Source organism: Schistocerca piceifrons, chromosome 5 (assembly GCF_021461385.2).
Source record: "Schistocerca piceifrons isolate TAMUIC-IGC-003096 chromosome 5, iqSchPice1.1, whole genome shotgun sequence".
NCBI lineage: Eukaryota > Metazoa > Arthropoda > Insecta > Orthoptera > Acrididae > Schistocerca > Schistocerca piceifrons.
The window spans coordinates 363534413-363561028 of record NC_060142.1 but is presented as its reverse complement, the minus strand read 5'-3'; positions in this window follow the sequence as shown (position 1 = coordinate 363561028).

The following is a 26616-nucleotide window of genomic DNA, read 5'->3' as shown; positions in this document are numbered from 1 at the left end:
GCCCTCTGTAACAAAAAAACAACTGAGTGTAGGGATCGACTATGAACTTGACTGGGTGTCATGGGACGTCCGAAACGCACAAATCCAGCGAACGAGAACGATCAAAAGGAGATTTTTAAAAAAATGGTAGAGCACTTGCTAGCAAAAGGCAATGGTTCAGATTTCGAGTCTCGGTCGGTCAAACAGTTTTAATCTGCTAGGAAGGTTCATTAAACACATTGCTGCATCTTTACGTCTCATGTCAAAAATTTGACGATGCCGTAATCCTTGCAGTATTTGTGGTGGGAGCCACTGCAGTATTAATTCAGCATCGAACAAAATGTTCCAGACAGCTGAGACGAGTTATTATTGCAAATACGAATATGCCAAATTGACGTCTCCAACCATCGTTTTACAATATCATTTACTACGCTAAGACAACTGCTCGTTTGCACAATGTTCGGCGACTGGAATGCCCTACTGTTGATTAAAAAAATAAAAGTAACTGACTACGACTGACTGACGGCCTGTTTTTCCATTGCACGCCAAATCTACGGAAAGCTCCAAACTAAGAGATGTAGCACATTTGCTGTATCATCCGCTATGGAAGTGAACATACAGACATATCTGCAAGCATTAATGAAGCGAACAGTTTGCCTTGCAACGTTCGTGCGATAAAACATTTATTATGTACATTTTAAGGAAGTATCTACAGTTAACCAATGGCTTCGCAGGGAATGTATACGAGAAATAATCAATACTAAGTACAACGACAAAGATATCAGATAAATAAAAAAATATGGCGTCGCTACGTTATAAGGGCATGCTCTGGGTAGCCAATGAGGCGCGATAAAGTTACTTTTCGATCGTTTCCTGTGCTCGACTATGTGCCCGGTGCGTGATTACAACACGATTGTTTTCGCCTAGTTATGTTTATCCCTTATTGCACAATAATACGGTTACCATATACCACATTATTTGGCTGGAATGACTGTCTCCCAATAAATCAGCACTATGTTTCAGATGTATAAAAGTCTCAGCATAGGGCCAATTAGCCACAAATATTACAACACGTTGATTTAGTCAAGTATTTTATGCCATATAAATGCTAAACAACCCGGAGGAACAATCGTGTACTGCACAGTCATTTAAAACAAAATATTTGATGAAATAATGGCGTCTAGAGAAGTAGAATGAATACAACTGAGATTATTAAAAAGTGTAACATTTCAAAATTTCTTCATAACTTATTTTGTTATAGATTATAACTTCAAAGTGAGATCGCTCTCAAAGATGGAGTATTAATTAATTAATAACTCCTACAAATTGTACCCAGGAGAATGAAATGTTGCTAAAGGTACAGTTTAAATGGAAAGGGCTCAGTGATTTCTTATTTAGCGGAAACAAAAGCACAAATGGGTCTTGATATGAATATTGGATTCTATTAGCAACCACAAACACTATATTTATAAAGGAAAGGCAGGCCTTCCATTGTGGACACTCTCACGGTGAACTGAAGGCGGTTCTCACGCTTTCTCCGCTCCTTTTCAAAAATTCCATATCCTGGAAACTGGATACACATTACAGAGCGAGTGCTTTGCGAAACTTGTATGTACCCTTCTAACTGAAGATCCGTAATTTTGAGTAGTCTCATTCTCCAATGATTAAAAACAAAATACGGTTCTCTAATGATGGATGCTTGTCATAAAAGGTACCCGTTTCACTAGTTACATCTGTCAAATAAGATATATTTCCTAGCGGATCGCTGATTTAATATAATAGTGTTCGTTTCTCATTGAAGAACAATACAAAATTCTTCATTCAGCACGCTCTTAAAACATTTACACACAAAGCATAACTATATGCAGCTCATTTTAAGTAGTAGCTCCTGTTTCAGATAATGGCCGTGCAAAAATTGTCATTTACTTTGACGTATTCGTTACATTACATGAAATCGTATCAATTCCGTTCATTGATATAATACACCATCTTATCTAGTCCTCAAGTATTCATATCCAAACAAGGTGGTGAAGCTCTGATCTTTTGTTCGTTAAAGTTGACTGTAAGATATAAGTGATATTCAAAGATAAACCCGATCTAGAAATGTATTCGGATGACGTAATTGGTAAAGACGAATGTTTGCAACAAGTAGGTGATCGCGACTTGGGAACAGTTGAAGAAACATTTCATGTGATACTTCGAATTAATGGAAAGGAAACTTCGTGATTATTGAAGACAAAATACCCTCATGCAGCCCCTTAATACATGATGTATAAAAAAGAAAAGCTACTAGGAGAAAACCATAGGCATCCCTTAATGATACTATCATATTATACGAGATATGAAATGAACGACTTTTGAAACATTCACAATTAACTCTACTGTCCGTTGAATGATCGTGGGGGATGGTAATTTCCATTTTGTTTACTGCCTTTTTAAATATATTGACACTATTATCGCAGCTGGCGGGGCAATCTCCACACGACAGCTCCCTCACGAAATCCGCCTGGAATAACTTGGATGTTGATGGCGCATCTCCGGGTGCGCGGTTGTAAACTTCTGAGATTGTACATGGGTTAGAAGCTCAGACTGCGTTGATTGATGGTTCATAAAATTTGTTGGTAATTCACAACTTGGAGGTAGGTTTATAGCTACTGTTACTTGATGTATACTCCTAGCAAAGTAGCTACTCTCATCCCGAATGACTTATAAAAAGCTAAAACATGGATGCTGTATCACAATCTTCATTGGTTATTTAACCACAGAAGCAAAGTGGTCGAATGAGTTCCTATCAGTAAGACTTTTTGAACGTAATAATGAGCTACACCAGTGTCTGTGAAACACTTCAAATTTCCGGAACTAATACATATGTCAGTAAACTTTGATTTATTGAGCGGGGGCACATTGTATCCAGCTCTTGTATTTTCTTAATTACTACTCAATTATCTGGAAGAAACCTTTAAGCAGTTTGAGAATTCATGATTTAAGGTAATGCTGCAGACGTATTATCAAATTTATATTCACCTTTATATGTTTTGATGAAAATAACAGTGGACCAATTTGTAACTACATAGTATTTCTTGTAGCTGCTCTTTATTTTAATTTCTGCTTGTTCTGATTACACTGTAGGAAAACCTTATCATTGAAAAATAAACTTTACATTTGATTGTTCACAAGCATCACACTAACAATTATAGGCATATACTTAGCGAAAGTGGCTTCCTGTGAAGAAAGTACGAAATCAATAAAAAAATTACGAGAGGTATTAGATGATAGTGTTATGGATATCTTTGGTCGCGAATGATGTAGAACAATGTACCGAGTGAACATTCAGATGTAGAGGAAATGAGTATCTGAAAATGACAACAGTTCTGACATAGATGATGAAAATGCGGAATTTGGTGGCAATGAAATATTGGAAAATTACGCAGGAGGAATGGAAAATTATGGATAAAGTGAAACTCGTCACAGAGAGCATAACAGTGCTGCACGTTAACCCTGGCTGAGAACGTACAGTGAAATTTAAAAATGTGACGCCATGAAACCTTTTGTTCCTAGTGAGATACTGAATGAATAACAGAATACGATATTTAGGAAAGCAAATAATGAGAGTGAAATAATAACAGCGAAAACACTAAACCAAATTGAAAAAGAAGTACCTCAAATAAATAACATCCAACAAGCAAAATGGATGGAACATTACATGAATTTGTGAGATGAAGAAATGTGTTCCACAGAGGCTACAGTGGACGGAATTGAAATAAGATGCATAGATGATTTATGTATGGATGAATTAAGAGAAGCTCTCAAATTCACAAAAAGCAGAAAGCTAATGGTACTGATGGTTTAATCGCTGAACTGCCAAAATATGAGGCACTCTACTACATAAGACATTACTATATTTAGTTAATACGTCAACCGAGAAAGGGATCCATGCCAGATGCATAATCACAAGCAAAAGTTTTATCCTTATTTAAAAAAGGAGCAAGCAGATCAATCGAGGAATCAGCTTGCTTGACAACGCATGCGACGTTTATGCAAGAATAGTGACCAAGAAGTTAAACGCTATAGCTGAGAGTGTGTTAGGAGAAGAACAAATGGGGTTTCAGAGGGGCAGATTGACAGTAGATGCTGTATTTAAAGTAGAACAAATAATCGAAAAACGGAGCGAGTATAAAACGGAAATTCACTCAACATTCATTGGTTTTGTTAAAGCATTCGATGATTCCGATAGAAAGAAAATGTTGAGTTTTAAATGTCTGCACAAACACAGACTGTAATTTTATTTATAAATGACTCTAGCTCAGCCTATAGTCACACATAAAGATGTAAGACCAGGATGAAGACTTCACCCACACTTTTCAACATTTATTTAGTTGACGAAATTCGTAATCGGAGGGAAACTTTTAACGGTGGAAGTAAGACTAACAGTAATTTCCGCTTGAATAATTTTTGATATGCAGACGACGCCACACGACTGGCGGATAACGAAGATGACATACGAAGGGGAAAACATATTTTAGGTAACGTTTGTGAAGAGTGCCATTTGACGATTACAGAAGACAAAATCAATGGCTCTAAGATGAAAATTTCGTGTATGGACAACAGATTACTTAGGTTGTTACTTGTGGCTCCTCACGTCGGAGGTTCGAGTCCTCCCTCGGGCATGGGCGTGTGTGTTGTCTATAGGGTAAGTTAGTTTAAGTTACACTAAGTAGTGTGTAGGGTTAGGGACCGATGTCCTCATCAGTTTGGTCCCGTAAGACCTTACCACAAATTTCCAATTTAGGTTGTGACCTCACGTATATTGAAGACATTGAGAAGAAATGAGCAAAGTTTGGGTATGTATGCGAAACAAAGGGATGTCTGAAAAATAAATCGAGGAGAGAAACAAGAAGGAACTTTTGTAGGAAAATGTCAGTACCAGTACTTATTTTCGGAACTGAATCGTGGTTTTTAAGTAAACATCAAGAAAGATGCATTCACGCAGCAGAGATGAGTTTCTAAGAAGGCAAGGTCACGCACAATATGTTGGTGTGCAAATTATATTCATATATAGTTCCGTTAATAGAGCAATAAAGTACGTGTACACAATAAGAACTGTAGCTACTACGGACTAATCGAACAGGAGATACCAATCATCAAAATTACGAAGGAAATAATGCAAGTATGAATAATGTGCTAGACAAATGAATTATTTGAGATAAAAAGTCGATTATAAGACACGAGATAGCCTAAAAAGAGTTTACGTACTTGACTAAATGGTCAGAGTCAAAAATTATCAAGCCGGCAATAATAGCATGGTCAGTGCTTAGACATTTCTCGCAGTGTGCGCATTTGATTAAAGCAGGTCGATTACAGTTCTCATGGAATCCTGTTTCGTAGCAGTATTCCAAGGGTGTTTGAAATACGCCCGTAATGTCTGAGGTGTAGCAGCACTGAAACAACGGCGCCGCCGAGAACTAGAAGTTCACAAACGGTAAGTAGGCTGTTTAGGGTTTTATGTTGGTAACGCCACGCAGCGCTCTGTATGAAAATCACTGACTGTGCTGTGTGCAGTCTGCGGCTAGCTGGACTCATTGTTGGAATTTTCGCTTGTGTATCATTGGGCTGTTGGATGGGAACAGCGTGTAGCGTTGTGCAGCTGGAGGTGAGCCACCAGCAGTGGTGGATGTGGGGAGAGAGATGCCAGAGTTTTGAGAGGTTACTACGTGAGCACAATCTGGACGTGTGTCCGTCAGAAAAAGGAAAATTGTTTAATTGGATGTGTCAAAATTACACACACACACACATTATATATATATATATATATATATATATATATATATATATATATTTACCTTAATAATGTGGAAAAGTCATATATATATATATGACTTTTCCACATTATTAAGGTAAATACATTGTTTGTTCTCTATCAAAATCTTTCATTTCCTAACTATGCCTATCAGTAGTTAGTGCCTTCAGTAGTTAGGATCTTTTAATTTGCTGGCAGTATTGACGCTCGCTGTATTGCACTAGTTCGAGTAACGAAGGTTTTTGTGAGGTAAGTGATTCATGAAAGGTTTAGGTTATTGTTAGTCAGGGCCATTCTTTTGTATGGATTATTGAGAGTCAGATTGCGTTGCGCTAAAAATACTGTATGTCAGATTAGTGATGATCCGAATAATGTCCGAGAAATGTCTGAGTACGTTCAGTTTTGCTCAGCTGATTCTGTATCAAATAACGTAAGAGTTTCATCAGCACTGTCATTTTTAAATTTTTCTAAGGGGGCGTTTCATACGTCAACTCTTAGCCAAGGATACCTCACTACAATCTTCTGATTCTTTCTTGTAGTTTGAGTAATTAATGTAGTTATTGTTTATTGCTAGAGCATAATTGTAGAGAGAATCTCCTTTGTAGTTGTAGTTTTTCATTGTTCTAGTGTAAAACAATTGTGGCATGCATGTAGATTTGCACCAAATATTTCGCAACTGTGCTTGCAATTAACCAGATATTATTTTCAGTGCTACGTTAATGTGTTTTCTTATTTTACTCTTCAAATTGTGCTTTTATGTTTTATCGTGTGAAATATTGTGACAATTATGGCGTGTGGAAAACGTAATACTAGGCTCCAAACTAAACTGAAAAAAGACGGTGAAGACGAGAGTAGTGTGTTAGTGCCACCATGTAATGAATTAACTAATGTTTAACATAGTAATTTGGTAATTGTGCATAGTGGAAGGGACCAGGCAGTAAATAATCGTGTAGAAAGTGAAACAGCTAGTGAACAGGGTAGTATTGTCCAGAGATCGGTCGGCAACAGCTCACTCCAGGAATTCCAAATGACAAGATAAAATCTTGAAAATTCCGTACATTCAGGTTTTGCGTCTTCACCTTTTTCTCAATTAAGTCAAGACACATTTTCTGCTTTTCAAAATGCGGCTGTTGCCGGTGCAATTGCACTGCCGAAAAGCATAGAGGAACTGATTCCAGACACTAATACATTATTGTTGCAATTAATGCAACAAATGAAACAAAATCAAAGACAAACACAGCAACAGCTTCAAAAGTTAGAGCCAATGGAACAAACGCTTGAACAAACGCGTGAAGATTTAACTGCAGAATTACTTAAAATTGAATCTAAATGTCAAAATGTCTGTAATGACGTAAAACCACAAATTTGTAAGCATTTCCAACCTAGTTTTTCGCGTCATGAAAACGCATTACAGAATCACGAAGCAGCCACAAAAGAGTTGCAAACTATTGTTCATGAAAATCACGACACCTTGCAAGCTAAAACTGACTCACATGCATCTACCGATTCAGTTACGCAAAACTCTGGAAAAATTAAAGGACACAGTAGAAACGCTTTCAACATAAATGGACACTCTGAAACTTGGTTTAGAAAAACACACTGAGGATAAGTTCACTAATTTATCTACAATGGTAGATGATGATCTGAATGAGAAGACCCGTAGCCTTTACTGACGCAGAAGGGTACGAACAAATTAGAAAATAGAAACAAAATCAGAATCAAGTTCATACGCAACACAAAAGAGAAATCCGGGAAGTACAAGGTCAGTTGGCACAAGTATTACAAGTACGAGTATTACGTATTTCAGAGGAGACTCACGGGAAGAGGGATTCAGAAATAAGGAAAAGTAGCAAAGTAACAACCCAGGGTATTTTGGAAATTATGAAAGACATTTTGAGGTGAAACCGCCGACACGACGTAACAACGACCGATATGCGACTCGCCGACAAGATGACTTTGACTATAAGCTGTTCATTACTACATGTAAATTCAAAAAATTTAAGAATTCTGGCAACGACAATCATCCACAAGCGTGGCTTCATCATTACTGTCATTGTTTTCCTCCCAAATGGTCATTATAGTACAGACAGGAATATATGTGTGGCTACTTAGATAATGAACCAGCTGTAAGAATGCTATGGGTCATTCACGATTGTCACAGTGACGGAGAATTTTACCGTCGCTTCCTCTCAGCATATTGGTCTCAAGCTACTCAAGATCGCGTACAACATAGCATCATAATGATGAAACATTTCGAACAATCTGAATTTTCCAGTCTTGTCAAATATTTTGAAGACATGTTGCTCAAGAATCAGTAGCTGATAAAACCCATACAGCCCCTCAGAACTTATCCGCATTTGCTTAATCAAATTGCCTGAACATTTAAGACATATTATTTTGGCAGGACGTTGCAAACACTGCATCGAAGCTTACAGGGACTCTTACAAGAATTGGAAATTGACACCGACAATCGCGGGACACGAAAACAGTAACAAAACAATTACAGGTCACATCCGTCACAATTCCGTGATGACAGAAATAGTAACTGGGCACGACAAGTCTATTCTTACAACGCAAATCGTGACCAAACCAGACACCACCCATATGAAAATCATTGGCAGAGTAATATTAGTTACAGACATCGCATTTCCGAAGAAATGAATTTGACAGAGACAACCATAGCAACAGACAATATGGGAACGAAAACAATTATTATCAAGGGAGACAGAATAATTTCAGACACAACAGCTCACCACGGAGTTACGACTCTATTATTCTTACAACGCAAATCGTGACCAAACCAGACACCACCCATATGACAATCATTGGCAGAGTAATATTAGTTACAGACATCGCATTTCCGAAGAAATGAATTTGACAGAGACAACCATAGAAACAGACAATATGGGAAAGAAAACAATTATCATCAAGGGAGACAGAATAATTTCAGACACAACATCTCACCACGGAGTTACGACTCAGGGAGAAATTCTCCACCACTTAACCGACAAGAAAGAAACTACAGAAACTACCGACATGACGACGGACGAAATAATCATAATGACAGACCTGAATTTCATCAGAACTGGCGGGATTCAAACAGGGCAGTGCCCTCTCAGCAAGGTGAATTTGTAGAAGTTTGGTCTCCTAATCTCAATAACAATGTGCGCCAACAAAGAGACAGTAGACTATAACTCGCACCGCAGACAGCCACGTGCGCCGGCTGGCTCAGAGAAAAATAACATAGATGCTAACCTTGAGAAAAATTCCAGTATTCTTTACCAACGTATGCAACATGACAATTCCTTTGAAGTTGACACTCTGTGTACTAGAAAGTGTAAAGGTTTACATCACATTACACATGTAAAACCGTTTATACGGAGGTAATCTGCTTTTTAACCTAGTCTTCGCCATAAAAGCTTTCGCTTCACGTTACTAGTACGCTTTGTCACACTCAGAAACTGTTAACATGCAACAATGTTTTAAGGTTAACTATGTAGTTATGAACCTAGGGAACTTATTGAGACAGTAATTAAGAATGCATTTTTGTAGTGAACAGACGATGCAGTGTTATTGTATGTAAGTTCTTCATTGTTAGTTGCACGATTATGTAACGATTATAAGGCTTACATATTTGGAATATATACTGATAATGAGATTTTAATGCAAAAGTTTGGTTTACTTGAAAATACGTTCTGGATTTAAAGTACTTTCTCAGAAATTGCAGATGACTTAGTATTTGGTTTGTTTGACAGCTACATGATTATATCACGACGCTATTAATGAGTTACAATTTACATTGTTGCTTTTGCACTGTATCTGTTTTATATCTGCACAGTTTTTCTGTACTATTCTGGAAAGTAAAACATGTTTCAATAGTAACTTTAATGGTATAGTTACAATGAGACAGCTTTTTCTGTAGCACAACAATATGTTACAGTATAGTACTTTCTTGATCATGGCAATAAGCATGACGCTATATGGCGAATTCGAATATTGCTACGTATTTGTTATGATGAAATATAGAAGAAGTGTCGACGAATATGTACATGTGTAATAAGGTAATGAATAATGAGTAGTGGTTAGGGACTCTGATTTCTGGAAAAGATGTTGGAAACCTAAAATCGTTCTTTAAGAGTTATGAAATGTGTATACATGCATTAATGTGACTATCACAACACTGCTATTCATGAGATTTCGTTTCTCCACATTTCTACTGTAATTTTTCAACCTGTGAAATTGTTTATTTTATATGAGACTGTCACTTTATTTCATCATGAATTTAAAATTGGTTCATGTTATTAACAATATTCCTTTTACTTTCAGCACTGGCAATATTAAAAAAAATGGTTTTTGCACTTACATGGTTCTCCTGATTCATGTCACTACAATCTTAAACATTTGGGGGCATCTCTAATTCGACCATTCATCTACCTTTTTTGTCAGCTTATTTGATGACATTCTATAGTTTTTTTGGCAGTCAGATGAGTCACTGTCTTCTTTATTCATTTTACACAGAATACAATTCTAGATCTAACTTCCTTCATAAACTCCACGAAGCTAACAACAATGGTCAACTTATACACAACAGTGACTAAGGCAACAATGGTAAAAGAAAGATAACATTAGTGAAGACAGACCAGCGCGGGTTGCGAATCATTAAGTCATAAAATTTCATCGTTTCATTCTCTGGACTTGTCAGGGTATTCCCCTGTTTTGCGTGGACTTATAATATTTTTCGCCTGCACATGCTTGCAACATATTAGAATATCCCTTGACTCATAATGTTTCTGACATGTTCTGTAAAAGCAGCTAAAACTACACTGGCTGGTCTATTAAATTATGAAAAAAAGAAATTTTGGAATTTTGGCCTTATCAGGTTTACTCCCTGGACTCTTCAGATCACATCTTATTATGGCACTTTACTGGTGACATACTTCTCTGTTGCTTTTGGACGATTATTTAACAGAGCTGATAAGGTGACATCCGTCTATTTACGTGTTTCACTGGCAATGCAATATGTGCGTTCCCTATTGCAAGTGTACCTCACCTGAGACAAACGGTTAGTGAGTGCTCAGTTATGAAAACATGTTAGTACACCATGTTGTGGTCTGACGCTACGCAATTTGTTGCACCATTGTGATCGAAATGTTGTTGCTTGGTGTCTACCAGCGTCGGCATTCTACCTTACCATCCAACCATGGGGATTGTTGTGTAAAATGTTTTAAAACTGAGTGTTCCACACAACATTGTGCATCTTCAACTGTAAGATGCACAGAAGTACGCTAACTCCATGATACATTTATGTGGGGGTTTCAAAGTCTGCATTCAAGAAGTGAAACGGGAAGCTGATTAATCGGGCCCAAGCGGCACAACCAGGTGTGGCCCGTGTTTGCTGCTCCGCAGAACGTTTAAGCACGCACTTGGCCGATGCCGTAAGCTGGGAACAATTTGAAAGAGGAGTGTCTGATGTATATTAATGCCTGCGTAGTTGAGAGTACGTATGAAACATTACGGTTTTCTTTGAACAAATATATTTGGGCAAGGTCTTAAGACTGTAAGTGAACTTACGGTAGCCCTTTAGGCTTTCAGTGTGTGCTACCTTTTATGAAAATGTATTATCTTCCTCATTTAAAGCCAACTAAATAGATTGCTGTACAAAAGTTCATTTACTTGAAGTTGATGATGAATGTTAGTTATGTTGATTGACTTTAATAAATGTTGTGAACAATAAAAGGAGTGTGCTCCCCTGCCATACAGTCCAGTCCTTCCGCTTAGGCCTTTGGAGTTTTATGATACGCTGAGGTAATACGGATATCAAGTGGTAGCAGAGCGTGGTTGCTCTGGTTTAGCTGCTCGGGTGGGTATTTCCTTCCTAGTAACAGTCATTCACTCTTTATTGTTTCCTGAATTGTCTTCTGGTGTTCATAGAGATTTACTGATTTCTACGCTGTTTCAGGTACATATCTTGAAATTATCGAGGCCAGAACGTCTCCGGGAATGTTTTTCCTGCTCCGAGAACATTTTCTGTACGAACTCAAGTTATGTCAGCAACCGAGTGAAGGAATCGTGGCTGATTTCGCAGGCCGCTTACATGTTTTTCTTGATCAGCCGCTTAGCATTGGTAAGGTAGGTCCTACGATTCAGTTTTATTCCTCTAGCGTTATTGAGCTGGGTCAAGCTATGGGTTTCCTTCAGGGTAGTCAACCTGCCCGTAAACAGTTAAACCGTGTGCTTGCTAAACTTATGCATTGGAGTAATCGTCTTAAGTACTTTAAGCATTTACAGTTAAGTGCAGAGCAGATTAACGTAGTGGACCTCTTCTTAATCAGGTCGAAGAGTTACAGGTGATCGTGACTACTGTCGGGTTAGCTAAGGACGAGGCAAGCGGTGAAGTACCTGTACCCTCTGTTAGACAGTTAACGCAGAACGTTAATTCTATTGCTGGACTGGCAGAGAGCCGTGCGGTAGTTGAGTACTTTAACAGATTGCCTAATCCCATCGTTCATTTATTGCAAGGATTTAACGTACTTTCTAGAGAAAATTTTGCTCAATTTGAATTTTTCCTGTCATCTACCGTTCGTTTTCAGCATCACGCTGACAAGTAGTTGTTTCATAGAGGGTTGTTATTCAGTGATGGTACCCTTTAACTCAAGGAAGATTGAGTACTTTTTCGGAAGTGTTGGAAAACCACGGTTCGCTGCGGGATTTGAGGAACTGAGTGATCCAGCTGAAATTGCCACCCCCGGTTGAAGGAGAGGTAGGACAACCATTTTTGGCGTGTGCAGTCGTTTCAGGAAAATTTAGCTGATCACTTTGAAAGAGTTCGCGAAGCAGAGGCGCCTTAGAACTTACGGTCACTGAATATGACGTCGTACAGAATATCTTAGAGGGGAATGAAACAGGATGATAGCTCCAGGGTAATGTTTTCTAGCAGACCCACGTCCCTTGCTTAACTAGATGATTTGGTGGCTGCTACTGAGCGGTTGCTGTTCGCTAACGGAAGTTGTCATAGGCTCTCTGAGCCGGAACCTCGCGCTAGAGGGAGCTCCGAAGGGTGTTGTAGTCCTTTCTCCGATCAGTTTAAAATTAGGCCGTGTTACCGATGTGGTAGTGCTCAGCATTTAGTGAGAGATTGTCCGGTTAAGAGGGGGCCTCGTGCGAACAGCTGACGCCGTGAGAAACAGATGGTAGCTGGCAGGCCAAGACCGCCTAAAGTTTGTGGCCATATTAGGGCAGTTAGAGGACAGACGCTATCTTATGTCTGTGCGCATCGAAACCAGGAGCCTGTGTGTGCATTGTTAGACTCTGGTAGTAGTGTTTCGTTATTAATCAATGGTATCTTGAATTTAGGTGATTTGTCGAACGCCTCCCTTGCGTGCGTCAACTCAGACGTGGAGCTGTTAACGGACAGATGTTACCTCTGGTGTGTCAAATGAGGGAGAAATTAAGCATTCCGAGATTTTTGTGGCAGGTTGTTTTGGTGGTCAGGGATCTACCAGTCACTTGGTTGCTAGGTTGTGATTTCGTACGACAAACCGGGCTTGTTTCGGATTACTCTGGTGGTCCTGTTTTCTTTAAATTCAATTCTACTGTCAGGGTAGCGTTATGTTCCTGTCAAAAACTTCCTACAGTTAACGCCCTTCAAGGGCAAACTTCAGAGTTTGATGTCCGTCATCTGGGGTCTGCCAAGGGAAGGAAATTGTTGAGTCTTCTAGAGCGTTTTCCTGATGTTTTGGCTAACAAACTGGGTGTCACTAACTAGGTAGAATATTAAATCCGTTTGAAAGAGACAACCTCCGTATAGGCTCTCGCCTCCCAAAATGAAAATTTTAAGAGGTGTTGATTCATGCTATGATGCGAGATAGAGTAATTAGAACCTCTACGTCTCCGGATGCCTCTCGAGTTTTTTATTTTCGTACCTAAGAAGCAAGGGAGAGATTACCATCCTGTTGTGGATTACGTGCGGCAGTATAAGGCGACAGCTGCTTTAGTTGGTTGCTTGAATGTAACACATGTGCTCTTTACGTATTTTTTCAACAACCCGTATTGAATGCCCAACATACGGAATTCTACTTTAGCGCATTACGCCGTAGAGGCGATGGAGAAAAACGTGGAAACGTTGAGACAAATGCCTGCCTGAATATAAATGAAGATGCTAGGCAAGCCTGCAGGTTGCGCTATTTTATTTTACCATGAACTGCACTTGTACAATGTCCTCTGTAAGCCGCAGTAGTCAGTAGTGCTCAGAACACTGTTCTATCTAGTTGTGAGCGCATGATATCGGAGCTAAGTGAAATCGGACGTTGGCATATTGTTGGTGCTCGTATGCTGGGTGTTCCCGTAACCGAGGTAGCAGAAATGTTCGGTGTTTCAAGGGGCCCTGCATATAGATGATTTATACCGGGTACAGGAAAAGCGGGATAAAATGACATACTGACTGAGGACAGGATGAAAGTGTGTGCGGAGTGTTCGAGAGAGACGGACATTGACGAGTATTGTGAAGCAAAATATGGGGACGACAGCTGTTAAAGTCGATGCAGAAATGAATTTAGCATTCCGATGACTGTCAGTAGCAAATCAAGAAGGGAGCTACATAAACAGAGAACTACAGAGCCAATTGCAAATCCAAAAGGACTAGTCAACGATGAAAATTCTAACAGGGAAACGAGTTGCTGATGCCAAAAAACTTGAATTATGGAGCAATGGAAGAAAGCATTCGGACGGTTACGTTCTGTTTCACACTATTTACAACTTTTGCCGAGTTATAGTCCCATGAATGAAACATGATGGTGCGTCAGTGATGAAAGACGCAGCAATATCGTGATATTTCATGGGTCCCATGGATAGCCTGTGGGCGCGCCCCATGGTACGTTTGTTCCCAAGTGATGATGCTTTCACCAGTCACCAGATCCCAGTATTATTGAGCCTTTATGTTCCTCTCTGGAGACAAGAGCGCGTGATCGCTATTCATCTCCTTCGTCGTTACATGATCTTGTCATTATTTTACAGGAAGAATGTTACAGGATTCCCTCGACAACCGTACAGGACCTGTGGTTATCCATTGCGAGACAAATGGCAGCTGTTTCAAATGCCAAAAGGTTTCCTGTGCCGTAATAGGAATGGTTTGGTGTTTCCATACATATTTGGCCAGCCATTGAATATACGTGGTGTACCCTAGACTTTTCATTGACATCTACATCTACCAGGTTACCCTCCATTCAGAGGCTGTTGCACTCAGCGACCGTTATTTTGATTTGTAAATAATAGATTTCAGCTATCAGTCGTCGTTTGGAATTTTTATTGGTCGACCTAGATTTCAGCTAGAAACTAGCCATTCTCGATGCACTATCCTTTCTTTGTGTATTGAGAATGGCTAGTTACTAGCTGAAATCTGGATCTGCCAATAAAAGTTCCAAAGGACAACTGATAGCTGAAATCTATTATTTACGAATCTACATCTATGTCGTACTCTACAAGCCATCTTACGTTGTCTGACAGAGTACTTGTACGCCACACATTGATCGTCCATCCCCTACTCCAGTCGTAAATGGCATGTGGGTAGAATGACTGTCGGTAAGTCTCTGAATTATCTCTATTCTCTCGAATTTTCCCGTCGTTTTCATTTCGTATGTGGGAGGAAGTAGTATGATGTCTGACTCGTCCGGAACTTTTCTCTATAAATTTCAACAGAAAAAAACACTCCGTGATGTAAAACGCCTCTCTTGTAACGTCTGCCACTGAAATCCGTTTAACACACTCACGCTACGACAAAATGACCTCGAAAGGAAACACGTCGCTCTTCGTTGCACATTCTCTATCAGTCCTACTTGATTAGGATAATATATTGATGAAGAGTTCTCAATAACCAGTGGAACAAGCGTCTTGTAAGCCATTTTCTTAGGTAACATTTCCTTGAGATTAGATCTCATTTTTGAGGCTAGGGAACACTCTCTTCTACTATTCACAATATTCATTTAAGTTAATCAATAGGAATAAAAATTATCATATACTTCAATTGACAGAAGTTTTGGACATGAAGCCCCTTGGCTTTAAATACCAAAAGGAATTAAAAGAACTTTTCAAATGAGAAATATAATACCTCTTCATAAAAAATAGCATACACTGAACGCCTAAATGGCTACCCTAAGTTCACTTACAATTTCAAGATCTTGCCCAATTATATTCGTTCAAAAACAACCGTAACCTTACAATACGGACTCTCAACTAGGCAGGCAATAATATACATCAGACACTTCTCTTTCAAATAGTTCCCAGCTCACGGCATCGTCCAAGTGGGGGCATGAACATCCTGCGGAGCATCCAACACGGGCCACACGTGGTTGTGCCTTTCAAGTCCGATTTATCGGCCCAACTGAGGGCGCGACAAGCAACGACAGCTCTATTAGAATGGTGTAACAAATTGCGTAGCATCAGACCACAACATGGATTAGTAACAGGTTTTCATAACTGAGCACTCGCTAATAGTTTGTTTCAGGTTAGGTACACGTGCAATGGGGAAGGCAGACAGTTCATGGTCAGTGAAACACATTAACAGACTGATTTCTCCTTATCAGGTCAGCGAAATAACCGTCCAACAGCAACAGAGAAGTATGTCACCAACACAGTTTCCCAATAATATGTAATCTGTTAACGGCCACCAACAGCTTGGCTGTACGGACCATCTCAAGACGAAGCCGTTCCCACTGTCACCTGTACACAATCCTTTTCAAAATACCACTTCATTGACCCGGTTACTTCCCCTCCCCGCGCAATCCCCCCGCCTCCTCACTTCCTTCAAAGAACCTCACACGCTCGCCCGTCGATCCGCTCACCTCCGCGCCACCTCGCGACCGACTCACAAGCACCGAAAGGTTAGCTTCTCTGAACGAATATCGATAGTTGCAAAGCCGGCATATTTCAGCCTCCCCACCAAAGCCACTCGCCGGCCAGGCGAAGTTAAAAAATCATGAACTTAACCATCTTCCTTTACCTGGCTGACATGCAGGCCAGATTGCGGCCAGATTGCGCACAAGATTATTAACAGGACTCAGGAATTTAAGCTCTACAGGGTGCCAGAAATCGGGTCCGTAATTTCCTGGATGGACCGTCCTCTTGCTTTGACCCTGTACCAAAATTTCGCACAAACACACAATCATCCATTTTATGAGTAAAGGGTCGCCTACCCTGATTACAGGGATGAGTCTGCCTTCTATGCGCTAGCTCGATATTACTTTTCGCCCGTTTGCAGTTATGCTGGATAATGTCGGGACTGATCTTGTCAGGTATAATTTCATCTAATGACCACAAGTCAGCCAGCGGTGAGTTACGGGGATGCGCAAAGATTAAAGACGCTGACGCCGCCTTCATGGCTTCATGCCGAGCTGAGTTAAATGCGAAATTTAGCCAGGGCACCGAAGCATCGCACCTTTTTTGGTCTTTTGCTTGACAAATGATCAATGCGGATTTGAGGTTTCGGTTGACTCTTTCAGCAAATGAGGGCTGAGGATAATGCGGGGTGGTGGTTATACGTTTCACGGCGTTTCCAAATCAAAACTTCTTAAATTCTCTGGAAGTAAACGCCGATGCGTTGTTGCTCACCAACAACTTAGGCGGACCAAATACCAAAATTATTCCCGTGAGATGTTTAGTCGACAAGGCAGAGGTAGCCCCACGGCTGGGAAGCATCCAGGCAAAACGGGAGAAGGCATCGATTGCCACCAGAATATAACGGTTACCGTCTTTGGTCCAAGGAATGGGTCTGGTATAATCAAGTTATGCATAGGGTGTTCCTCACGAATGGAATTCAGGAACCTTTTTCTCGAATTCTGATTGGGTTTCGTCATCCTACATTTTTCGCATTCCCCACAAAACGTCTAACATCTCGATATAAGGAAGGCCATTTAACGTGTTGCTTGATCTTGGCGATAGTTTTTGTACACTGTTAAATGTCCGCCATCATGGAATTGTGGAAATAGCAGAAGACGAGAGGTGTCAGCTCCTTCGGTAACTAAATCTTAAGGTCTTTACATTTCTTTTCCTCACGACACACCAGCCCGTTGTGCAGCAAGTAACCCTCAACCTGCCTCCCCCAAGCAATTCGCGCCTAATCGGGCTAATGACCACATCACCATCTTGTTTCTGCTTGAGATCGGCAAATAAAGACGGTATGTCATACAGAACGGTACCAACGGAATCTGCAGGCCGAGCTTCAAAACGACAATGACCGAAAGTATTCTCAAACATGCGACCTGGGGCATCAGCAATTAGGTTCCCGGTATCCCTGGTATGCTTGACCGTAAACCGAAAAGCGAAAATACGGACTGCCCAACGTGCGATCCTTCCCGTCTTCCGCGCACACCTCAGCATGCAGCTCAAGGCCTGGTTGTCCGTCTCAAAATGAAACACAGTGTTCAAGATAAAACTTAAATTTGTCCAACGCGAAGAGGACAGCAAGTGCCTCCCACTGAAACAGAGTATTTGAGTTCAGCCGCCCACAATCTCATACAGGCACAAACTATCGGGCGTCACTGCCCATCAAATTCTTGTAGAGGCACCGCCGCAACTCTAGAATTGGAGCATCCGTCTGCACAATAAATGGTAACTCAAAAGTTGGAATGGTTAAGAATGGTTAATTACTTAAGGCTTCTTTAATAGCTTCAAACACGGCTTGTTAGCTTTCACCACAAAAGAAAGCTTCTCCCATCTTACGTAAGTTACTGAGGGGGTCCACCAACTGAGGGAAATTTAGTACAAATTTACGAAAGAAATTAACCATGCCTACAAAACGGGCTACCCCCTATCAGTTTCTGGGAGGAGGAAACCTACGCAAATCGCGCGTACGCTTCTGATCAATCCCAATACCCTGGGCCGAAACTAAATTCCCTAAGAAGGAAATTTGCGAGTGAGCTACGCTACTTTTAGGTGGTTTAACTGTGAGCTCAGCTTTCCTCGTATGACACAAAACTTCTTGAAGGTGCTCTAAGTGGTCATCAAAGGTGGCACTATGAACGACTAAATCATCCAAATAATTATAAACATCTGAACTTGAGATTTCACAAAACTTTATCTAGAAGACGAGACGAGGCAGCGGCTCCAGTAGAAAGTGCGAAAGGAACTATTACACTCGTAGAACTTATAGTGAGTGCAGAAAGCAGTGATATGCTTCGGAATCTTCAATTGATGGGATCTCCTAATATGCTTGGGTCAGATCTGAAAGAAAGAAACGCGCATCGAGAAACCATGTCGAACAATTGCAGAGATCTGGCAAAGGGAGACACTCCAAAATAACTCCTCATTCCCAACCCTACAATCCACAACAGGACGGTAATCTCTCCCTTGCTTCTTAGGTACCAAAAAAAAAAATTTGAGAGGCATCCGGAGACGTAGAGGCTCTAATTACTCTATCTCGCATCATAGCATGAATCAACACCTCTTAAAATTTTCATTTTGGGAGGCGAGAGCCTATACGGAGGTTGTCTCTTTCAAACGGATTTAATATTCTACCTAGTTAGTGACACCCAGTTTGTTAGCCAAAACATCAGGAAAACGCTCGAGAAGACTCAACAATTTCCTTCCCTTGGCAGACCCCAGATGACGGACATCAAACTCTGAAGTTTGGCCTTGAAGGGCGTTAACTGTAGGAAGTTTTTGACAGGAACATAACGCTACCCTGATACTAGAATTGAATTTAAAGGAAATAGGACCACCAGCGTAGTCCGAAACAAGCCCGGTTTGTCGTATGGAATCACAACCTAGCAACCAAGTGACTGGTAGATCCCTGACCACCAAAACAACCTGCCACAAAAATCCCGGAATGCTTAATTTCTCCCTCATTTGACACACCAGAGGTAACATCTGTCCGTTAACAGCTCGACATCTGAGATTACGCACGCAAAGGAGGCGTTCGACAAATCACCTCAATTCAAGATACCATTGATTAATAACGAAACACTACTATCAGAGTCTAACAAGGCACACACAGGCTCCTGGTTTCGATGCGCACAGACATAAGGTAGCGTCTGTCCTCTAACTGCCCTAATATGGCCACATATTTTAGGCGGTCTTGGCCTGCCCGCTACCATCTGTTTCTCACGGCGTCAACTGCTCGGGCAAGGCCCGCTCTAAACCGGACAATCTCACTAAATTCTGAGCACTACCACATCGGTAACATGGCTTAATTTTAAACTGATCGGAAAAAGGACTACGACACACTTCGGAGCTCCCTCTAGCGCGAGGTTCCGGCTCAGTGAGCCTATGACAACTTCCGTTAGCGAACACCAACCGCTCAGTAGCAGCCACCAAATCATCTAGTTAAGCAAGGGACGTGGGTCTGCTAGAAAAAATTACCCTGTCTGTGGTTACAATAGCAGTACCATAATCTCTGCTTCCAACAACACCAATAGAAAATGTTTTAAAACAGATAATATCCCTGTCATAGTAAGCCTCCAATCCTTGCAAAGGCTTCTCACTTCCTCTCACCAAAGCAAGTGTCATCCATGAATTACCTGGCACAACTTCATTTGTGGTACAAGAAAACGTAATTTTACAGCCAACAAATGTTATTGGACCAGACAGTATCTCCTGTTGAGAGACAGGGCTCGGTGTCTCATCAAAACTGAAAACAGTTTTATAAACTGGCATTCTGCTCCTCCTAGTATATCTCCTACGACGGTACGGCATGGCTGTGTGCTGCGTGCTGCTGCCTGCAGTCGACTGATGCAGAAACAGGAAGCGCGCCGAGCGCTCCATTCACGAGCGTCTTATCGCTACGTCACTTCGGCTGATAAAGTTTGATTTTTGCCCGACGCGGCCCTAGTAAATACTAGGGGCCGCGTCTCGCTGGCTGCCTCGCTAAACGGCTAAGTCCCGCTCAAGGTCAGCCGCCTATAAGGCGAAGCACACAGCCACAGAAGTTATTCTGTATAACGTCGTATTCAGTGACCGTAAGTTCTTAGGCGCCTACTGCTTCGGGAACTCTTTGAAAGTGATCAGCTAAATTTTCCTGAGACGACTGCACACCACAAAAATGGTTGTCCCAGCTCTCCTTCAACCGTGGGTGGCAATTTAAGCTAGATCACTCAGTTCTTCAATTCCCGCAGCGAACCGTGGTTTTCCAACACTTCCGAATAGGTACTCAATCATCCTTGAGTTCAAGGGTACCATAACTGAATAACAACGCGCTACGAAACCACTACGTGTCAGCGTGATGCTGAAAACCAACGGTAGACGACAGGAAAAATTCAAATTGAGCAAAATGTACTCTATAAAGTACGTTAAATCCTTCCAATAAATGAACAATGGGATTAGGCAGTCTGTTAAGGTACCCAACTAGCGCACGGCTCTCTGCCAGTCCAGCAATAGAATTTACGTTCTGCGTTAACTGCCTAACAGAGGGAACGGGTACTTCACCGCTTGCCTCGTCCTGAGCTAACCCGAGAGTAGTCACGATCACCTGTAACTCATCGACCTGAGTACGAAGAGGTCCACTACGTTAATCTGCTCTGCTCTTAACTGTAAATGCTTAAAGTCCTTAAGACGATTAATCCAATGCATAAATTTAGCATGCACACGGTTTAACTGTTTACGGGCAGGTTGACTACCCTGAAGCAAACCCATAGCTTGTCCCGGCTCAACAACGCTAGAGGAATAAAACTGAATCGTAGGATCTACTTCACCAATGTTGTCAGACGTGAGACTAAGCGGCTGATCAACAAAAACATGTAAGCGGCCTGCGAAATCATCCACGATTCCTTCACTCGATTGCTGACATAACGTGAGTTCGTACAGAAAATGTTCTCGGAGCAGGAAAAATGTTCCCGGAGACGTTCTGGCATCGATAATTTCAAGATATGTACCTGAAACAGCGTAGAAATCAGTAAATCTGTATGAACACCAGAAGAAAATCCAGGAAACAAAGAGTGAACGACAGTTACTAGGAAGGAAATACCCACCCGAGCTGCTAAACCAGAGCAACCACGCTCTGCTACCATTTAATATCGGTATTACCTCAGCGTATCATAAAACTCCAAAGGCCTAAGCGGAAGGACTGGACTGTAGGGCAGAGGAGCACTCTCCTTTTATTGTTCACAACATTTATTGAAGTCAATCAACATAACTAACATTCATCATCAACTTCAAGTAAAGGAACTTTTGTACATGAAGCCCTTTAGTTGGCTTTAAATACCGAAGTATAAAAACTTTTAAAATGAGAAAGAAAACACCTTATCATAAAAACTAGCATGCACTGAACGCCTAAAGGGCTTCCGTAAGTTCACTTATAGTTTTAAGACCTTGACCAAATATATTCGTTCAAAATAAATCGTAATCTTTCATACGGACTCTCAAGTACGCAGGCAATAATATACATGAGACTTGTCTTACAAATAGTTCCTAACTCACGGCATCGGCCAAGTGCATGCATAAACGTCCTTCAGAGCAGCAAACATGGGCCACACCTGGTCGTGCCGCTCGGGCCCGATTTATCGGCCCAACCGAGGGCGCGAAGTACAGTAGTTGCGCCTGATTTCACTTCCCGAATGCAGACATTCAAGCCTCCGCACAAGTGTCTCATGGAGTTGGCGTAATTTAGTACATCATACAGTTGAAGATGCACAATTTTGTGTGGAACAAACTAAACACTCAGTTTTAGAACATACACAACAAGCCCACCGTTGGATGGTTAGGCAGAATGCCGACGCTAGTAGACACCAAACAACAACTCTTCGGTCAGAATGGTCAAAGAAACTGCGTAGCGTCTGACGACAACATGGATTACTAATAGGTATTCATAATTGAGCATTCGCTAATAGTTTGTCTCAGGTCAGGTACACTTGAAATAGGGAAGGCAGAAAGTACATGACCAGTGAAACACGTAAATACACTGATGTTATCTTATCAGGTCAGCGAAATATTCGACCAAAAAAAAAGGGTCTGAGGACTATGGGACTTAACATCTATGGTCATCAGTCCCCTAGAACTGAGAACTACTTTAACCTAACTAACCTAAAGACATCACACAACACCCAGTCATCACAAGGCAGAGAAAATCCCTGACCCCGCCGGGAATCGAACCCGGGAACCCGGGCGCGGGAAGCGAGAACGCTACCGCACGACCACGAGCTGCGGACTATTCGACCAACAGCAACAGAGAATTATGTCACCAGTACAATCTGCCAGTAAAATGTAATTTGTTAAGGCTACCAACAGCTTGGCTGCACGGACTATCTCAAGACGAAACCTTCCCCACTGTCTCCTGTACAAAATTATTTTCAAAACAACACTTCATCGACCGGGTTACCTCCCCTCCTCGCACAACCGCACCGTCTCCTCACTCCCTCCAAAGAACCTCCCACGTTCGCCTGTCAATCCGCTCACCGCCGTGCCACATCTCGACCGACTCACAAGTGCCCAAATGTTATCATCTCTGAACGAATATAGATAGCTGCAAAGGCGGCATGGCTCATCAACTATTTGTTTTCAGTTTTTCCTACTATTTGTTCTATGTTGTCATTCCACTGAAGCTCGCTTTGGAATGTTACTTATAGATATATTATGGCAGATAGTATTTACAACAGTTTGTTGTCAATTGTTTATTTATATAGTAGTGAATTTCTTTCCCTAAGTATGCACATTAAGTTACATTTATTAACCTTCAGGGCCAACTATCAAAACCTGCCCCATCTATATATCCGCTGCAGGTCTTTCTGCAATTGAATGCTGTCTTCTGACATTACTATTTTCCCAGAGAGAGTCGCATCATCTGACAACAGTCTTAAAGAGCTCTCACATCTACTAGATCATTTACCTACACTGTAAACAGTGAACTGGTTGGACGGTGTCAAATGTCTTCCTGCCGTCAAGGGTTACAGCAATACCCTGAGAGCTCTATGGATGTCATGGGGGAACAGAGCAACCTGAGTTTCGAAAGACCTCTGTTTGCGGAATGCAGGTTGATATCTATAGCCGTGGTTTTCGTTCTCTAAAAACTTCCACTAGACGGGCATCTTGCAAAACATCATAGCTTACGCCTTTTTCTGCAATTCGACAATTGTTCTTGCAGCCCCTGGGAAACGAGTAAGTTCCCGCTTCATCAAGTCCTTCATGCGTTCAATTGCAGAAAGGCCTGGTGATATTGCTGGCCATGGCAGTAGTAGTTCGTTCGTTGCAGCCGTGAGTGGACGTGCATTTCGAGGAGCAAAAATCGCAACAGTACGGGTTGTTTCAGCCGATACTAGTTACTTTACTTTACTGATGCTCCCCCCCTCCCGCACCACGAACTATGAAGCCTCGGATTGGACCTGTGTGTCGTGCGCGAATGTTCTCCGTAATGGGCAGCTCACCAGAACCACGCCGTACACGTGGACGTCAATCACTTGCAAACAAGCAGGAACTGCTCTCTTTACTGGAGGAAACAGAGCGCCAATCTACTCTTGAGTCAAACATTTCATGACACCAGAGAATCCATACTTTGCGTCATCGTGGTGTCAGTAGTAGCCTTGCCAAAGTTACACGTAATGTTCCCAATCACAGCAGGAGCAACATGTACCCAGATTTCATCCCTGGATGATATTTGATCTGCAGTGGGTCGATCTTGACGTGCGTCTGTTTTACGCGAACGTTCAGAATCTTTTCTATAGGTGTGGAAACGTTCCACTGACGACTGTTGATAGTAGAGACACACCACTGACATATAGCGCGCAGCACGTGCAGTAATTGGTCAAGACGTCCATCAAGCATTCCTACATGCTCATAATGCGACCCCGTTCAAATGGCTGAAGCTGTTCAACCGGAGTATGTACTCGTCGGTGGCGCACAGTTGTACCCTAGAATGAATGCTGCGGACACCGTTCACCACACAGCTACTGTCTGCAGAGTGAAAACAGAGTGAACACCGACAGGCCTCCTGAGCGCCATCATATGAATCACTAACACTGGAAGCACTCGGTATGCACAAATTACACGAATGCTTCCACTGAACACAGATACTCAGGGTACCCATTATCATAAAAACTAAGTGGTTTTCATTCCTATTCAAAACTGATTTGAAAGTCGCTTTTTTGTTCGTGAATTCCATCGTATTAAATGTATACTAACAATTTTATTGTAACATTTACTATAATAACCTCCATCCGTACAAAACATCCCTAAATTCACACGACCTGAAATCGCATGTGGAACCCAGTGGCGGCCCAGAACATCAGATTTGGTCTACTAGCACCCTCCCTCTTTGTTAATGTTATAATTACCACCATTTTATCAGCAAACAAATGATAGAAAAACTGTGTGGCAATGCTAGATGACATATCTGGTGTACACAGTAAACTCGGTTTTTCTTTTGATGATCACTGTCAACGAATTGCGTAGTGACACAGTTTGTTGATCACCCGCTGGCCGTTGGATACTAGAATTCTTGAACTCCAGGCAAATGTGAATATCGAGTCGCTTCTATTTACGCTCTACGTGTGTATTGATACTAAATTAACAATGCCTCGCTTATCTCCGTTTCGTTCGTAGTTCTGCTCATATCATAATATAAAGTGAACTGTATTTTCAGTAATTTTTATAAAGTACCAAAATCTTGACTGTAAAAGCTTGAGTCACTAGCGATTGTAAAACATCGTTCTTCTCCACTATTTACAGCGTTCTCTAGCGGAGCAAGTAACATAGATTTCACGGTGTTAATACTCATACATAAATACGATGCACACAATTCTATTCGCTTCGAGTAGCATGTGATTGTCAATTCTTATTAAAAGAAAGACAGTTTTCTAATTATATATGGAATACTTCTCAGTAATAGACGAAAGTAACAAATTTGTAGAGTTCGTAGTTTGTTTCATGTTATGTTTCAATCTCAACGTGCATAACCAGTTAGCTGTTGGTTAGTAGTTACGCAGTTATTTAGGTTATATTCACGATAAACGTTACGATGTCGAACGTGTCAACTAAAGAAATTTAGATTATCTTAAAAACATAACGTATGCATGCTGGCCGTTTGAGGTCTCTTTTACGTATGACTAATAATTCCTCTATGACACAGGGCAAGTTCATAATGAGAGACATCTGTAATTCACATTGACAACACTTGTGCTGTATGTCAGACATTTACCTCCATGGACAGAATGCTAGACGGTTTTATAGCTATATATATCACATCTTTGTTTGAGGAAGCTAGTTTCATTAAAGGGTGGTGGAGATCATTGACAATTTCACAAATATTCGTGTAGCAAATGTAGCCGAATATAATTTCTCTCCCTGATTCACATATACTCTTTCCAACGTAAGACCTTATTAATATAAACATCTGAGACATTTCTACCCTGTGCATTATTTCTTATTCGTATTAACAGGGATACTTTTGACGGTAAAGTACTAATCAGGCTGTGTTATTTCACAGTTTAAAGCTAGCCCATTTGTGTTGAAGAAGTCAGTAAGTTGGACAAAATAATTTAGTTTTCTCTGTTGATACTTCTTTGATAAGCTGTTATGAAAAGTAGAATCACAACCACAGTACATAGCTTTCATTATTTTTGAAGCCAACGTGTCTGCGGCGAAGGATTCAAATTCTTGCCATTCTTCTTTCATGTTTCGTAGGTTGCAGCATGCTTCCCTAACTATATGAGACGTCTTACAAATCTGTTGGTCTCGGGAACCTATTACGTAGTTTAAACTGTAACTATGTGAACTACTCCTATTAATTAATATTTTACTAATCGTAGCAAAACGGTTGTATTCGGCTATTCGTTTATCAGGCTACTCCAAATGTTACATCCCAGGAAGATAATATCTGACCATACTGCGTGTGGAATGTGGAAGTGTCCGTCTAGTAATGAAGGGGA